Raw genomic sequence first — 12,260 nt, 5'->3', positions numbered from 1 at the left:
GAGGATCCGGTTTTTGTGTGCTACTAAATCTAGAGTAACACCATGGGGACAACCCTTTGACTGACGGCTTCTCCCAGAGCTCAGCTGCCAGTCCTTTGTAGAATTTATAAATAGAACAAATGCATAGTTTTAGAGCACAATAAATAATGTTGACATTTATTACATTTTTAAACAGCATTCATTTATTAATCAGTTTCTCAATTCTGTTAGTGCAATTAAGAGCAGCTTCTTAATATCAAACACTATAAAGACAGAATAAGAGTTGGAGACAAACAGAAAGGGAATATATTAGTGTCACTTATACTGAGCTAAAAAAATACAGCATTGGCTCTGTTTTCATATTTTAGATTTAATCCGTTTCCACTAAGTAAGTGAAAGGTAAGCCATTTTTTTTACTTGTGAAAATTGATTTAGTCATTTGGGGGCAAGGCGGAGGGATTGAGGGAAAGAGTTCCAGAGTTTCGGGGGGTAGTGGTTGAAAGCACAACCGCCGATGGTGGAGCGGAGGGGACGAGGGATGAACAGGAAGCCGGAGCTAGCCGAGCGGAGGCAGCTGGTGGTGAAGGAGGGGGGGGGGGGGTAAGCAAATCGGATAGGTAGGGAGGTTCGATGGCATGAAGGCAGCTGAGTAAGTTGTAAGTTGCTGCAGTGCATTCTGTCGATAGTGCACACTGCAGCCACAGAATTTCAGTGAGAGGCAGTAACCATAACAAGCCTTACAATTGATGTTGCACCTTTCATTGTTCAGAGAACAGCAGAAAGCACCTCGCAGGATTTGCTTTAAAGCGTAGTGACTGTATTCGGAAGGCAAACTTGATAGTGGGATACTTAATAATGGAATCTAATGTGCGGTTTTCATAGATAGCAAATCCCCTGCAGTAGCTGGATGTCTCAGAACAAGCCTTAGGAACTTTAAAAAGGGAATTGAACAAAGATCTGCTCGGCAAAAATATAAAAGCTTATAGGGGAAACACAGGGGAGTGGGATTAAACAGGAAGCTCTTACACAGAGAACTGGCACAGGCCTGAAGAGCCAAATCTCCTTCTTTGTCAGGTCAATTGACTTTACAGCATATTCTGTGAAGCGCTTTGAGACGTCTAGAAGACGTGATAAGGCATTATGAAATGCAAGGATTATTATTGTATGCTGAAATATTCTGTGATCCTGTTCAATACTGTAAAGTGGAGAGGAAGTTTTAAATCTTCTCAGGTACAAAACTGCCACTAGTTGAGGAACTCACTAAATCTACCACAAACACAGTGGAGCAACTGAGACCCGGCATTTGCCAATTGGAAAAAATTCTCCTTCTAAATATCCAAGTCACTAACTCGTGTTGCTAGAGTTAGGTAGTGATCAGGTAACCACATGATGGCAGTATGAGATGCACATCTCTGTCTTTGAAAGCTTTAGGCTGTTAATGCAAGTATAAAATTAAGGCTGATTTCCTCACTCACACTCACACACACACACACACCGACACACATACACACACACACAGCACTTTCCTGAAGCTGGGTAAGGTTTCAGAGTCACTGACAGCTCATTGAACCAAGGCCCAAGGGTCTTATCCTGTGTGAGGCTTAACAGTGAGCCCTGAGAAGCTTGTCACTACGAGGGAAGGGAAGAGTATTAAATCAAGGTGTTCCCCCAAGGTCTCCACGTTTTCACTCTGTAAGTGGTCGATGGACAGTGTGTGGGGGTGAGAACCATGTCCCTAGCTGATCTCTCCCCTCCTTAGCCCAAGGCACTGAGACCATTAACTTAGCTGCTGAGATCAGCTAAATTGGTATATAGATAATAATGATAATCCTTGCATTTGATATAGCGCCTTATCACGTCTTCTAGACGTCTCAAAGTGTTACACAGAATATACTGTAATGTGAATAGACTGTATGTTTCGTGGGCGAAACACGGCAGCTAACTGTCTCACATACAGTCGTGGATTATGTGACCAAATTATTATTTTTTTGAGAGAAGGGATTATTACCCCCGGAAAAGTGATCCGCCAGCGATCGACTAACAATGGGGTTTACCTACTTAGTGCTGGGTAAACAGAGGCGTGTGGAGTAAGAAAATTTGCCCAACGTTTCGCCCTGCCAGGAATCGAACCCAGGTCCTCTCGCTCGCGAGGCGAGTGCTGTAACCACGAAGCTACAGGACTCCTACCCTGGGCATAAGTCAGGGTGGATACTGATCGGAATAGCTCATTAGCAAGTTGTGATACTTTTACCAACCAAGCCGTGTGAGAGTGGAAATCAACCCCTTATTTAGCTTCACACTTCATTTTTCAAAAAGAATGACGAGAATGTCGCTTTTGGTAATGTCTGATTCTCCTTCACAACACGGTGTGGTACTGAGCTCTGCGCTCATGTTGGTGGTGGCTCTCTTGTTTGCCCTCTGGAGTGGTGGAGGAATTTTCAGGAAAGATGCAAAATGCAGAAGCCATTTGCAATGGCCATCAGCTATAATAATAATAATAATAATCCTTACAGTTTTACATTTGATGTAGCGCTGATCAAGTCAACGATGTCAAAAGCACTTCACAGATTTATTCTTTTATAGTGTAGTGACTGTGTATTTTGAAGACGAACGCAGCAGCTAATTTATTCACAGCGAGGACCCACAAACAGCCAGGAAGTGGCTGATCAGTTTTATCTAGAAGATCGATAGCCTGGGCACCAGGAGAATCTCCCACGGTTGGGTTAAAATGGTATTCCATGAACTAACTACCACTAAAATGCCACAATTGTGGCATGGCAGGTTTAACCGTGGCTAAGCCATCTCAGTAGCTCACGTCAACGATTTCAGATGAAACCGTATGACCAAAGTTGATGTGTGTTGACTTGGCTCTTGTCAACCTGCGCCTAATACCTTCTGTAATTAAGCAGGATGCTTCCCCCCAGGGAGGGAGATTGTTGGACTGAAATACAGACTATCGCTGGGATTTCCATGTGCAAGTGGGATGCATGAAATCCTCAGCTTGGTTTGGATACGCTTAAGCACGGTGATGGGTTTCTGCATGTGTCAGACACCCGGCTGATCAGACTAAATAAAATTTGACTGAAGTCATTTATTGTCTTAGTAGTTTGAAGCAATCCTGTTTATGGTGGAGTGTAAAGCTAGTGCTGCAAAAGCTGCAAAGGACATCACGTTGGGGGATGCTCCAAATATCAGCCTCCAGAGGACAAACATTAAACGTCTTCAAGCAGTGCTACTGCCTTCTTGCTCTACTGCACGACACATCTCCATTAGCAATACAACAAACCTCCCAATTCACACCAGGATTGTCTGAACGGAAAGAAAACTAATGTTTAAACTCTCTCTCTCATGACGTGATGGTTGGTATTGGATTGCCAGCAAAGTACATTCCTTGAGCATCGCGAAGCTGTGGTGAGACAGTAGCTGAGAAAGGACTCAGGTAAGAGCGATACCAGGAAATTTGACTTTTTTTTATTACAGGTTACTCTGTACACAAAACTCCTTATAGAAAAGCAGCATTACAGAGCACAGTGATACAAGATTTGCATTACACACCAATTCAAGCCAAACTCTTGTTTGCAGCACATTCAATTGTTTCTGACCCACGACTGGAGTAAATAACAACAACAACAACAAGATTCCATTTATAGAGCGCATTTCACGTCGGGAGGACGTCCCAAGGCGCTGTACAGTTGGGTCAGGACCCGAGAGGGGAAATGGTCAGGGTGAGGGGAGGGAAGGGAGGGAGCGAGGAGGGGGTAGAGAGTCGAGAGGGGAGCTGAAGGCACAGTCAAAGAGAAAGGTCTTGAGACCGGCCTTGAAGGAGGAAAGGGAGGAGGCGGCGAAGGCACTGGGGGATGGAGTTCCAGAGCTTCACCTTTTATACTGGAGATTCTACAGAGAATTAGTTGCAAATCTGCAATAAATAGGAAAGGAATGTATAACTTTAGTATAAATAGGGCTTTAGTCTATGAGTGAAATGTATTGTTTTACCACCGTGCTCCTTAATCCAGCTGCCAGTTTGGATTCAAATCAAGTACAACTCCTTCACATTCATTCACACCCACGCATGAACACACACTCACAGCGCACGCTAAATAATAATAATATTAATAATAATCCTTGCGTTGTATAAAGTGCCTTACCACGTCGTTGAGACGTCTCAGAGGGCTTCACTGTAAAGTGAATTGACTATATTTTGTGGGCAAAACGTGTCAGCCAGTTCCACACAGCAGGGTCCCACAAACAGTTGTGGATTGAGTGACCAATTTTTTTGTTGTTGGAGGGATTGTTACTGCCAGAAAACGATCCACCAATCGACTAACAACCAGGTTCCTGTTAGGTAAACAGAGGCGTGTGGAGTAAGGAAACTTGCCTAATGTTTCGCCCTGCCGGGAATTGAACCCGGTTCTTCTCTTGCGAGGGGAGTGCTCTAATAACAGTGAAAAATAACACTCAGATGGTTTGTAAACAAACAGCAGCCATTATTACTTGGTCTGTAAGGCAGAGGTTACCTCTTCAAAACTCAAAACTCAAATCTGTATAGTTCATCAATCTGAAGAGATTTCAGAAACTATCGGTTAAAGTGACACTAATTTGGGTAATGTAGATTTGGATTTGTTCCTTTACGGAAAACAGAAAAAAAAACATAACTAAAAAAAAGTGGCTTATTTTTCATAATAATCCTAGTATTTGATAGAGCACCTTAACAGGCTAAAATAATTGCATTGGATATAGAGCCTTATCTCATCGTTGAACGTCTCAAAGCTCTTCACAGGATTTATTGTGTATTTTGTAGCCAATTTGCACAAAGCAATATCCCACGAACAAGCATTAAGTAAATGATTACTTTTATTTGGAGGCCAGGACTTTGGGAGAAACTCACTTCTTCTTTTGAACAGTGCTATATGGGATCTTTAATATCCACCTGGATGGGCAAACAGGACTTTGATCTAACATTTTATCCAACGGACAGCACATCTGACAAACCAGCACTCCCCCAGCACTGCAGTGAAGTGTCAGCCTGGACCAGGATAGTCCAAACTTTTGGCTGCCGAGGGCCGGATGCCCTATTTGAGAAACGTCCGTTAACCGCCTGAGCGATATTTTTGTGTTTCCCTTCCAGAAACATAACATAACATCTAAAGGCAGATGAAATGGAGGGGGTGGGGGCTGAAAATATCAGCTCTCGGGCCATCATATTATTATTATTATCAGTTAGACCACCTTGACAAAATAGAGGGATTAGGGGATATGGGGATAGGGCAGGTAATTAGAGTTAGGTCAGAAGATCAGCCATGATCTTATCAAATGGCGGGGCAGGGCTCGAGGGGCCGAATGGCCTACTCCTGCTCCTAATTCTTATGTTCTTATGTTCTTATGTTGACCTGGACCATGAGCTTAAAGTCCTGATGTGGGGCTTTGAGTGATACCAACTGAGCCAGGCCAACAATATGCTGGAGTTTCTATGAAGGAATAGTTGCTTTGCCTACAAATGCACAGTTACTACATTTAAGCTCTTAGCAATTTGGGCGCGATAAGGCTCCATTTCTCAGAATTATTATTAAATCTACAATAAGTAGGAAAAACTTTATCAGCTTTTTATTAGAAAATATCAGCTATTAGAAGCAGGGACACCTTCTAAGGTATGTGTATGTGTGTGTGTGTTTGCTCATGTCTCTGCATGTCAGCCTATCTGTTTGTATGTATGAGTGTGCACGTGTGTTTGTGTTTTCAAGTGTTTGTAAATGAACATTAGTCATATTTTACCTTATTTTTTTACTTGCAAACCTGTCTCTGCAGGGAAACTGCCTGTCTGATAGATTTAAAGGAAATGCCCACTTAACACACAGACTCGGAGTTTCAAGGACCCCAAGTTCAGTGTATTTGCTCAGTCTAAATCCAGTTAATAGCCTATTAGTCCAGAACACAAGTTATCCAATAATTAGGGAAACATCTTCAGTGAAGTGCACTCAGAGGTCATAAGAGTAGCTGGTGTAGAAAATGCATTGGTGAGCGTCACGGCACTTTGTTCCCTTTTCGTTTGATATGGACCCTTATCACATCATGAAAACATCTCAAAGCACTTCACAACCTTTTGCTGGGACGTATTGTGACTGTATAATTGTAGGCAAACGCAACAGTTAATTTGCACACAGCAATTTCCTTCAAATAGCCATGAGCTGAATGTCACATTTGTATCTGGGGGATTGTTGACCAGAACACAAGGAGAAACTCCCTACTTGTCCAGCAAGAACTATTGAGAACCTACCCATTAGGACTTTGACTTGAGGACACATGTATATCTCCAATTCACACTGATGAGCCAGATAGGTTGGTCACACATCAACAGTGCCTTGGATTACTGCAGATCTGTCAGATTTTGTTAGAGGCATTTCAGTGAATAGCGTTTTAGACACGGTAGCTCACTTTATTGGCCTTAAAGAGTGAAGAACCCTTACCTTATACTCCCTGCTGAAATCCTCAGTCACCAATGCTCTTCTCGCTGACCTCCGTAACTCCATAGTTGGTCATTGGGAGCAGGGATTTTTCCCACTTGGCTCCTGTTAATCCTGCAAGCTAAAGCCCGAATGAGTGGGTGGTGTTGTTTTAGCTTGACAAGCAGTGGGCAAGTTTGTCATTTGGTGCTCACAATGGAGCCATCTTGGCCGTTCCATAATTAGGTGAGCAGGATGAGTTCATCCAAGAAGAGAGTGTGTTCCCAAATTTCATTCCCAAATTTCCATGTGCAGGTGCATCCTGTGCAAGTTCTGCACTTCGGACAAGACATTAAACCATATGCCCATTCAAGTGGACGCTAAGGATCCCATACAAAATACGAAACAAAATTACATTTGCAAAACGCCTTTCACGTCAGGAGGATGTCCCAAGGCGCATGGCACTATTCAAAAAAGAGAAGCGAGTTTCTCCCGGTGTCCTGGTCAACAAATCCCAAATAAAATTGGTATTCACTTCATAGTTGTTTGTGGGACATTGCTGTGCCCAAATTATCTGCCATGTTCACCTACAAAAACGACACAGCACAGTCACTGCATTTTAGCGTAAATTCCTGTGAAGCGCTTTGGGATGTCCTCCCGATGCGAAAGTTGCTCTACCAAATATAAAGATTTTTATGAGAAATATGTGGAACTCTCATTCTGGTTTGGATATACTGTTAAGGATGGTGATGAGTTTCTGTATCTGTCAGACATCTGGCAGACAAAAATAAAAATTATAATTTTAAGTGCTTTGAGGTATTCCTTCTACTTCAAAGGCCCTATGTAAGTGAAAGTGATTGTTGTAATAATAATAATAATAATCCTTGCATTTGATATAGTGTTTTTCATGGCTTCTCGACATCTCAAAGCGCTTCACAATATACTGTAAAGTGAATTGACTGTATATTTGTGGGTGAAACGCGGCAGCCAAGTACGCACAGCAGTGTCCCACAAACAGTTGTGGATTGAAGTGATCAATTTATTATTGGTTTTTTTTTCTTGAGGTAGTTGAAGGGCTGAATGAAAGCCAAATATTCCATCTGGTCTCAGTCTGTAAGACCATTTTGTCTTAAAATTTAAAATTCTTATTTCCAAAAAAANGCAGCTTCCAACTTAAGACCGATTGTAAGAATTTTTCCATAAATCTGGTGTGAAATTTTGAGAAAATCATTTTGCAGGCTAAGATGAGGTGGAATTTTGGGGTCATGCCATTGAAAACCTAAATCTTCTTGACCCAAGTCTCGTGGTCAACCCACTGAGCTACCCAGAATACAAAGCTGGTCGTTCTCTTGTGAGGCGGTGGTTAAGACATGTTATTACAGTAGTATGAGGGCGTTTTCCATTAGCTGTAACCCTGAAATTATCCCTGACCTGGGAGTGTTTGGTGTTCACAATGGACAGTAAAGGTTGCAAAAGCATTGCATTCTTTCGGCTACCGATGCCCTTTGATGAGCTCACAATTCACGTGTAAAAAACAGAACGCAAAGCAATAAACAATGCCTGTGAGCTAATGACAGATTGAGAAACGGGGATCAAGGCTAATTTTTTAAACAAGTTATTTATCTATTTCAACCCAAGTGGTTATCAGTCATCGACAATGCACAGGGCAGTGGCTGAAACCACTTCCCAGCTCAAACAAATTACTTTACATTTCCCTCCACTACCCTGTGCTCTCGATCAGTGTTTTCTGTGTAATCTACTGTGTGGGGTCCTGTAGCTAAGAGGTTAGAGCACTCGCCTCACAAGCAAGAGGACCTGGGTTCGATTCCCGGGCAAGGCAAAACATTGGGCAAGTTTCCTTACTCCACACCCCTCTGTTTACCTAGCAATCAATAGGAACACAGTTGTTAGTTGATTGTTGGATCGCTTTTCCGGGGGTAATAATTCTCTTTAATTATTAATAATAATAATTTGGTTGGTCACTCAATCCACGACTGTTTGCGGGGACATTGCCGTGCGCAATTGGCTGCCGCGTTTCGCCCACAAAATATGCAGTCAATTCACCTTACAGTCTACTCTGTGAAGCGCTTGGAGGACTCTCAAAAACGCGATGAGGCGGTGTATCAAATGCAAGGATTATTATCGTTATTATCTTTGTGAAGGAGATTCCTGACTTTTGGGGCATCCTGTGCATGTCAGGAAAGCTGCTAGTGCGAGCTAAAAATGTACCAGTTATTCCTGCTACACGGCCACAATGGTGCATCTTTCAGCATTGTTTGGTCTCAGGCCAAGAGGCCAGTCAATTTAAAGCTCTGGCGTGCGGGTAACCCTGGGCTGAACCTGTAAATAATCACTCGGAATGGTAGTAATCACAGTCCGTAACCAAGTGATTATACATGGCTGTTACTGTTGGAATTCTGGCAGCCGAATGTGAGGTGAAAGAGAGGATGACGATCAAAAGAAAGCTATTCCAGAGCAATGCTCAGGAAAATACAAGTGTTCTATTCAAAGGACTAAGACGCAAGACTGAAACGTAGGAGAGGAGAGCGCTGCAAAGGTCTAATTCTACGTTGGGATCGACAGAATGCGGAGTGGAATGACAATGCAACATCGACACTCATTTCCTCCTCGTGCCTTCGGGTCTAACACAGCCAGACTGAGATGGAAGACAGCTTAGCATTTGCAAATCCCTTCTTCTTCCCCCCTCCCATTTTCTCTTTCTCTCTTTCCCTTTCTCTCTCTCCTCTCTCTCTCTCTACTCTCTTTCTACTCTCTCTCTCTCTCTCTCTGCCCTCCAGTTCACTGTATAAACATCCCGCTGATGGGGAGCTACGGTGAATGCAGATTCGTGGTGGGTTTGTACACTTCATTTAAAGCAGGGATCTGGGTTGCACTTCAATCATTTAAACTTTCTGATCATCTACGTGTTAAGGAAGCAGACTGCTGTTCACCATTCAACCCAGACGAGTAACATGAGCAGACAGAGTGTTAAGACATAAGATGGATATTCAGGGTGAATCATCAAGGTGTATGCTATCCCGAGGGGATATCGGACTAGTTTGTGCTTGTGTTGGTGTAGCCTTGTGCATACATAAGAGTCCGAAATTGACAAGGGAATCATCAAGTACACTTTAATATATAAAGAAAAATCCTTGCATTTGATATAGCGATTTTCACATCTTCCAGACGTCTCAAAGCGCTTCACAGAATATACTGTGAATTATTTTTTTCTTGAAGGATTATTATCAGGCGTGTGGAGTAAGGAAACTTGCCCAAGGTTTCGCCCTTCTGGGAAACAAACTCAGGTCTCTCGCTTGTGAGGCGAGCGCTCTAACCACTGAGCTACGGGACTTCAAATAATCTATTCTGGACCATCTGTTATTTTACGTAATAGACATGGTTTTTACTTTTTACTTTTTTGTGCGCAGAATTTCGTGAAGTTAGCCCTGGAGGATTAAATCTGTTTGTTTTCTGAGCCCTGCGATCACTTCAAGTAGCCCTCAATCAGACGTATAATTAAGTGCATGCTCAAAGCTCCATTAACTCATACCAAACCTCTTTAAATAAAGAGACAGCTGACTTTTAAACGTGTTAGATTCCCTCTATTCCCCTGTTTTGTTGCAATCCCCCACCCTTTATTTTGCATCATTATCACGTCTTTAACTCTCATCGCCTGTCCTCTACCCCATTTTCTCCTTCTTCTTCTTTGCCCTGCCTCCCACCTCTCTCTGTTAGTCCTTAAAAGCCTCTCCCTCTCAACGTGCCCGAGTTCTGACAAAGGGTCGTGGACCCGAAACGTTGACTCACTTTCCTTTCTCCATAGATGCTGCCTGACCTGCTGAGCGTTCCCAGCGACTTCTGTTAAAATAATTTGATACGGCGCTTTATCACATCTTCGAGACGTTGCAAAGCACTTCACAGGATGTACTGTAAAGTGAATTGACTGCATATTTTGGTGGAAGAAACGTGGCAACCAATTGCACACAGCAGCGTCCCACAAAACACTCGTGGATTGAACTGACCAAATTTTTTAAAAGAATTGTTATGCGTTAGAATACATTAGAATATACAGCACAGAAACAGACCATTTGGCCCAACTGGTCTATGCCGGTGTTTATGCTTCACATGAGCCTCCTCCTGCTCTTCCTCAACTAAGCTTTCAAGCATAACCTTCTATTCCTTTCTCCCTCATGTACCTCTCTAGCTTTCCCTTAAATACATCTATGCTATTTGCCTCAACAACTCCTTGTGGTAGCATGTTCCACATTCCCACTACTCTCCGTGTGAGGAAAGTTCTTCTAACTTCCCTATTTGATCTATTTGTGACTATTATAATGATGGCCCCTGGTTTTAGTCTTCCCCACAAGTGGAAACATCTTCCCTAACAAAACCTTTCATCATTTTACAGACTTCTATCAGGTCACCCTTATCCTCCTCTTTTCAAGAGAAAAAGAGTCCAAGTATGTTCAGCCTTTCCTGATAGGTCTAACTTCTCAGTCCTGGGATCATCCTTGTGAATCTCCTTTGCCACGGAAAAGCGATCCACCAATTGACTAACAACCGGTTCCTATTTCCATGAGCGAGGACTGGGGCTGTATTCCGTCGATCAGCAGCCTGGGTGTGATGCCTTCTCTTTTCGCTCTCTGCCTTCATGCGGACACTTCATCTCCACCGATTGTTAATCATCACTTCAGCAATAGCTTCAGTAAGCAATGTTCCTTCTGGTTTATTTCTGACTGTGCCAGACCTGGCCTGGTAGAGCAGCAAACCCCACTTATAACCGTTGACCCTGCTTTGTAGCTCTTTGCTGCCGTAACTTTGTGACTGGCGAAGGCTACTAGAGTCTCTCAATAAGGCAGATATCATGGCATAGGCCGGCAGCTTTCAAATTGGATACGGTATTAGTTTAACCACAGTGAACTACCACCAGAATACCACAGAGCACCATGGAGTATCTAGACTTGAGTAGAAAATAGTGAGCGGTTTGTTGGGAGAGGAAGAGTCAATTTACTCTTCAGTGAACCTGATACTTTCTTTTATGTCCTGATGTCTTCTCATTGCAGGTTTAGCTTATGGCTTTCTCTGGGTCTTTGTTCGGATGGGATATCAAACCTGTCTGCCTGTTCAGGCGGATGTTAAAGATCCTATGGCACTATTCGAGAAGAGTTGGGAGTTTGTCCCAGTGTCCTGGCCGACATTCCCCCCAAAGAAAATTGGTCTCTCGCTCCATGGCTGTTTGTGGGATGTTGCTGTACGCAAATTAAATGTTGCGTTCGCCTATCAATACACAAAATGCGAAGTACTGCAGCTGCTGGAAATCTGGTATACAGACAGAAGTGGCTGGGAGTACGCAGCAGGTCGGGCAGCATCTATTGAGAGAGGAAAATGAATTCCCGTTTCAGGTCAATGAGGTCAACTGTCCACTACACTTCACAGTAATTATCCGCAAAGCGTTTTGGGAAGTTTCAATGTTAATAGGGGCTGTAACAAATGCAAGGCTTTTTATTAATGTTCACTTACAGAGCATCACAAAGTCAGAACTCTTGCTTTACGTTGTAAACAAAACCCAGGCTTGAAATGGTGTTATGTATCACCTGTAACCTGTCTTCTCAGTGGTGAAACACTGCCCTGACTTCATTGAGAAGCCAAATCACTGCTAACCATGACCCTGCTTGTAGTACTTGGTGGCTGTAACTGAGTCCTCTTGCAGATGCAAATCGTCTTGGATTGTGTTCAATAAGGCTCTATAAGTTAAGTTGTTTAACTCTCCCCTCCTGGTACAGTTTTCTGCTCTGTGTTTCTGAGGGACAGGAATGGTCATTGACACATTCTGTCAGCATGCTT

This window comes from Callorhinchus milii, unplaced genomic scaffold (assembly GCF_018977255.1).
Source record: "Callorhinchus milii isolate IMCB2004 unplaced genomic scaffold, IMCB_Cmil_1.0 Scaffold1, whole genome shotgun sequence".
NCBI lineage: Eukaryota > Metazoa > Chordata > Chondrichthyes > Chimaeriformes > Callorhinchidae > Callorhinchus > Callorhinchus milii.
Note: the sequence above shows the minus strand (reverse complement) of the source record.